The following is a 6000-nucleotide window of genomic DNA, read 5'->3' as shown; positions in this document are numbered from 1 at the left end:
TTGAGTTGTACATAAGGAAATGGCTGGTAGCTATTTCCAGACCAATTAGCTGCTGTTACGGGAAGCCTCTTTAAGAAAAAGACAAGATCTGTCTGACATCCTTCCTCCGCCCACCCCCTTTCTCCTTTCTAATGAAATACGTGCTATGGTAAATCTCCCTTTGCACCAATCTTAGGCTTGAAAGGCCATCTGGCTAATGTAGGACACTGTACTTTCCTGAGACAAGAAAATGAACAATTTTTTTAAGTGAGTGAAAACAATTCCTCACTTTTTTTTCAGAAATAGCAACAAACTGGCAGAGAGTCCCAGGAAAAAGCTAGCAAACGTTGCTAATGGGCCTTTGACCCTTTCTCACACCACATATGCGCTTCCTGATCTTGCTCCTGCTGTATTTGCTGTTTCTCACGTCATGTCATGTCGTCATGTCGTAAATCATCACTCCAGGTCACCCTAGCCCTGTGGGAAAGGGTCTCTCATTCTATAAAGCACACTGGAAGTGGCCGTGCAATTAAGGGCACATGCTCTGCAGTCAAAGAGCTGGATTTGAGACCTGTGTCCTCCATGTACTTGTTATTTAACCTTGAGCAATGTTATTTACACCAAGGTTGTTTCCTCATCTGTAAAATGGGATCATAGCAATACCTAGTTCAGTCTCCTCATCTGTATAAAGGACACAATAGCATTACTTATCTTCCTGGGTTAGCGTGAAGATAATGAAATAAGCCAATGCAAGGTGCATAGCACAGACTGTGGTACACCGCTCAGAGTGTGGCATTCAAAAAAGGCAGCTATAAGGATGATGATAATAAGATGGCATCTAGAAGATGCCTTTCACCCCACAGAGGAAAAAGAGCTGTCCTCGGACCAGAGTTCACAGTCTCTTCTGAGAAATGCTTAAAAGGCCTTGCTGTAGTTGGTCTAAACCAAGTTTATTCCACTCTAACTACTCATTAGTTGTCTCTGTACCTGAATGTCCATAGGCAGCTCAGACTCAATATATTCAAATTTAGGCATCTTAACTCTTTTTGGTTCTCATGTCAATCATGTCTCTCTTTCTTTGGTCATACAGTGTTGCCTATTCTTCCTGCAAACCAGCAGACTGACTTACCCTGAGGCCTCCCCACCCCTCCACTTCCCTGACCATTTCACCTCCTGCATACGCCCCGAACCTCTCGTCTTCAGCGCTCCTTGACCACTATTGCCTTATGTCAAGCCTCGTCCTCTCTCTCCCACACGAATGTAATAGCCTCTTAGCTGCTTTTTCTCCCTAAACTCTTTGCCCTCTGCTCCACCCTCCTACACCCTTACCGCACACACACTGATCATTCTGAAGAGCAATTTGGTTATGTCACTTCTCTGACTAATCCCCTGCAATAAGTCCATATCAATAAAAGGATTATCTTCAAGCTCCTCGGCCAAGTATACAGGCCATGCTCGAGCCCTCCCTTCCCATGCCAACCTCATCCCTGCCAATCTTTCATGATTACCCTACATTCCAGCAATGGGAAACTCTTGCAGTCCCAAGAATATCGTGGGAGCCAGATTCCAAGATGGTTCCCAACGATTTCACTTCCTGATGTTCACATCCCTGTGTGGTCTTCTCCCATGTTGTACCAGAGTTGTTCTAGGTGACCAATAGAATGGCAGAAGTGGTGGTATGTCACTTCCAAGATTAGGTTATAAATGACTGAGGCTTCTATCTTGGACTATCTGTCTCTCTTGGGTTACTCACCCTCAGGGAAGCCAGCTGCCATGTCATGTGAGTAACACTAGGAGAGGCCCACATGGTGAGGAACTGAAACCTCCTGCTGACTGTCACGTGAGATGGAGCTTGAATACTGCTTCTACAACCCCTTCAGATGACTGCAGCCCCAGCCAACACTTTATGGTCGTGAAACACCATAAGGCAGGATCATCCAGTTAATCTCCCAGATTTATGGCCCTCAGAAACTGTGTGAGATCTCAAGCATTTATTGTTGTAAGTTGCTAAATTTTGGAGTAATTTGTTTATGCAGCAATAGATAACTAATGCAAAATCATCTTCATTTATACCTCTTTTCCCTTGCATGTTCCTTTACACATGGTATATACTTCCATCCCCTGCAACTGTGCAAGCCTCAGCTACAAAGTCACTTACTCTATAAAGCTGGCCCACTCCTCCTCCAGCCTTGTCTGAGCTGACATTTGTGTTTACATAGCATCTGATACTCATCTCCACTGTGGCACTTATCACATTGTCCTATGCAGTAGACTAAATAGCGGTCCCCCAAAGATGTCCCTGTCCTAATCCCCAGAACCTGTAAATGTTACCTTATATGGCAAAAGGGACTTTGCAAGTGTGATTCAGTGAAGGATCTTGAGATGGGGAGATGATCCTGGATTATCTGGGATGATCCTGGATTATCCATATAAGAGAGACCCAGGAGAAGTCAGAGTGAGGGGAGAAGGTGATGTGATGATGGAAACAGAGACTGGAATGGCGTGCTCTGAAGATGGAGGAAGGCGCTGCAAGCAGGAATGTAGGCAGCCACTAAAAGTTGAAAAGGCAACAAAACGGATACTCCTCTAGAACATCCACAAGGGGCACAGCTTCCTGGTACCTTGATTTTATTTGGCTAAATCCATTTTGGATTTGATCTCCTGAACTGTAAGAGAACAAATGTGTGTTGTTTGAAGCCACTAAGTCTGTGGTCAGTTGTTACAGCAGCAATGGGAAACTAATACACTGTGTACCCCCACCCCCCAAACACACGCACTAGACTGTTAGTTCCTTGAAGTTGATGTCAGCTTCATCTGTTTGTTCCGAGGACCTAAAACAATGCCTGGCTTATGTTAGTGCTCAACGAATGTGTGTTGGTTAGTCAAGTAAATGAACTAGTTTAAATTCTTTAGGCTATAACTTAAACATTTTATTATATGATCAAAATGTAATGGCTTCCTTCAAGCAATTTTTCCCCCTGGTGAAATGTCATTAGTTTCCATAGATCCAGACAGATGTAGAAAAAAAATTGTTTCAAAGTCTTATCCTTGGAGTAAAAAAGATTGTCAGAGATCATCTCCTGGGTGTGATGACTAAGTAGAATACATTTCTGGAGTGGATCCTCCTTTCCTTAAGTGCAGGGCTTAAAAGAGGCATAAAAATCTGGGCAGAGTCCAGTGAAGAAACACAAATATACTCGAAGGGCTGGGATCTAGGTGGTGGCACCTGCATTTCCAGCCAATAGCATTGGATTGTACTGAGGCTGCATCCACTCCGCCCCTAACCTGCCATGGGACCCTGAAAAATCCACTTATCGTCAGCTTCTTCACCTGTATAATTAAATGGTTGGTTAAAATTCATTCAGTATGTCACTCAACAAGCATTTGATGAGCACCCACTAGGTTCCAAGCATAGTTCTAGAAGTTGGGAGCACAGCTTTAAACAAAATTCCCTACCCTCATGGATTCTAGAGAGAAAGTTAGACAAAAACAAAACAAATACAGGAAATATATAGTATGTTACCCGTGACAGATGCTTTGGAAAAAAATAACTTAGGAAAGGGCTTCCATGAATACAGGAGTAGAGGTGGATGAGAAACTCAGTTTTCAGGAGGGTGGTCAGAGAAAGTTTTGTTGAGAAGGTGAAGTTTAAATAAAGTCTAGAGAAGGTTAGGGAAGAAATTGTCTAGAGAGTTGGAGGGAAACTTCTTGGGGGGTGGAAACAGCAAGTGCAAAGGTCCTGAGGGAAGAGGGTACTTGGTATGCTTCTCTGTCCAAAGAATTGCAAGGAAGCCAGTGTGGCTGGATTGGAGTGAGCAAGAACAGGAGTGAGCAGGAGACAAGCTCAGAAAACATTTTAGGGAGGAACCAGACACTGCAGACCAGTGCTGTCCAAGAGAAATATAATTCAAGCCAGAAATGTGAGCCACATACGTAATTTTAAATTTTCTATTAGCCACACTAGAAAAAGTAAAAAGAAACTGGTGAAATTAATTTTAATATTTTATTTATCCAATATATTCAAAATATTATAATTTTAATATATAATCAATAGAAAAAATTATTTTACATTTTTAATTTTTTCCCAGTTTTATTGAGATATAATTAACATGTAACATTGTATTAGTTAAAGATGTACAACATGATTTGATGTATGCATACATCGCAAAATGATTAGCACAATGTTTAGTTAACATCCCCACCTTACAGTTACAATTTTTTTCTTGTGATGAGAACTTTTAAGGTCTAGTCTCTTAGCAACTTTCTAATATGCGATACAGTATTATTAACTATAGTCACCATGCTGTGCATTACATCCCCAGGACTTAGTTATCCTATAACTGGAAGTTTGTATCTTCTCACTCCCTTCACTCATTTCTCCCACCCTCTAGCCCTCACTTCTGGCAAACATCAATGTTTACATTCTTTTTTTTTTCAAAGGAATTCCTCAAAATCCAGTGTGTATTTGACATCTCAATTCCAATGGACCACATCTCAAGCGCTGTACAGCCACATGCGGCCAGCGGTCAGCTCCTCGGACAGCATGGCTGTAGGGCTTTTTAGGCCTGCGTAAGGACATTGGCTTTTCCTTTGGAGCAAGTAGGGAGCCACTGGAGGGTTGTGAGCAGAGGAGTGACACGATCTAACTTCTCTTTTAAAGGACGCTTGGGTTGAGATAGCCTGTGGGGGCAGGGAGAAGTGGGGAGACCAGATGGCAGGCTATAGTGACCTTGGACAAGATGTGGTGGTGGCCCCACCCAAGCAGTCACAGTGAAGATGGAAGAAATGGTTGAACTCAGAACATATTTTGAAGATGGAGCCAACAGGGTTTCCTGGCCGATTGGATAGGCTATGAGAGAAAGAGGGGAGTCAAGAATGAGACCAGTGGAAAAACATTATGGATGTTTTCGTGGGTTTAATCACTTGATCAAAGCACTTAACTTTTCTGAGCCCATGCGTCTTTCTCTGTCACATGGAGAAACGCCATTTCAGGAAGAGGAAGCCAATGCAGAGGCCCCCAGGTGAGAGCATGCCAGGTCTGCTCAGGGAAGCGCAGGGTGAAAAGGAGCAAGCAAGGAAGACAGCAGTGGGAGGCATGGTCAGAAAGGTGACTGGAGTGGGGCTCGACACAAGCCATGTTACTCTTACTCAATTTCAGGGAATAGAGGGAATAACAAGTAAACGCCCCAACAAACAAAACCTATGCTACTGTGTTACGATGAAAAACTCAGCTTCAGACTCTTTTAGGCTAAAATGATCTAGCTTTGTGGTCTTTTTTTTCCTTTTCATTTCCACAAATTCAGTTCATCTAATATACATGGAAGGCGTAGACAATTTGAGCAACAGAGTCCTTTTGACTTGCTCCCGAATGAGAACACTGTCCAGAAGCAGAACTGCCATGAAGGGGATGAAGTTTCAGCTGCTGGGTCCTTCACGTGCAGGGGCCTCTTGCAAGGCTCCGTACCTAATTTTGTTTTCCTACTTTGATTTTCCTTTCCCTAGAGGGCCTCTCTGAATTGTATAAGCTTCAGGACCAACAAACATAGATCTCCCCCTACTTAGGGAGAACATCCCATTATAGACCTCTCTTAGGAATAAAAATAACTGACTTGGGTAAAAGTTGGGGAGGGATGGGGACACACCTGTTTGTTAAGCACACCTGGCCAAGGCTGGGCATTTATGCCACAGAAAAGGAGCCAACGCCTGCCCAGCTGCCGCCCTTTGGAGAAGTGGTTAAACAGAGATCGTAGCAGGAGATTTATGTGTCTGTCCTTCCCAAATCCATTTGATCATAAAATCAGGCGTGTTGCTTTTAAAAAGTATAGATTCCTGGGGTCAGCCCTGTGGCCAAGTGGTTAGGTTCTCATGCTCCCCTTCAGGGCTCTGGGGTCTGCTGGTTCAGATCCCAGGCACGGACCTACGCACCACTCATCAAGCCATGCTGTGGAGGCATCCCACATAGAAGAACTAGAAGGACTTACAACTGGGATATAAAACTATGTACTGGGGCTTTGGGAGGGA

General features: G+C 43.5%; 1 protein-coding gene across 1 annotated transcript in view; it reads right to left on the bottom strand.

The window, feature by feature from the left end:
- Positions 1-3971: 3971 nt before the first annotated feature.
- Positions 3972-6000, bottom strand: part of LOC111773653 (uncharacterized) — a 28922-nt gene continuing 26893 nt past the window's right edge. Inside the window, exon 4 of the mRNA XM_070267595.1 lies at positions 3972-4828. The gene's annotated coding sequence lies outside the window, so the exon portion shown is untranslated. The remainder of the gene's footprint in view (positions 4829-6000) is intronic.

The sequence above is a fragment of the Equus caballus genome, chromosome 5 (assembly GCF_041296265.1).
Source record: "Equus caballus isolate H_3958 breed thoroughbred chromosome 5, TB-T2T, whole genome shotgun sequence".
In the NCBI taxonomy this organism is placed as follows: domain Eukaryota; kingdom Metazoa; phylum Chordata; class Mammalia; order Perissodactyla; family Equidae; genus Equus; species Equus caballus.
The sequence above is the reverse complement of the archived record's forward strand: the minus strand, read 5'-3'. Positions and strand labels throughout refer to the sequence as shown.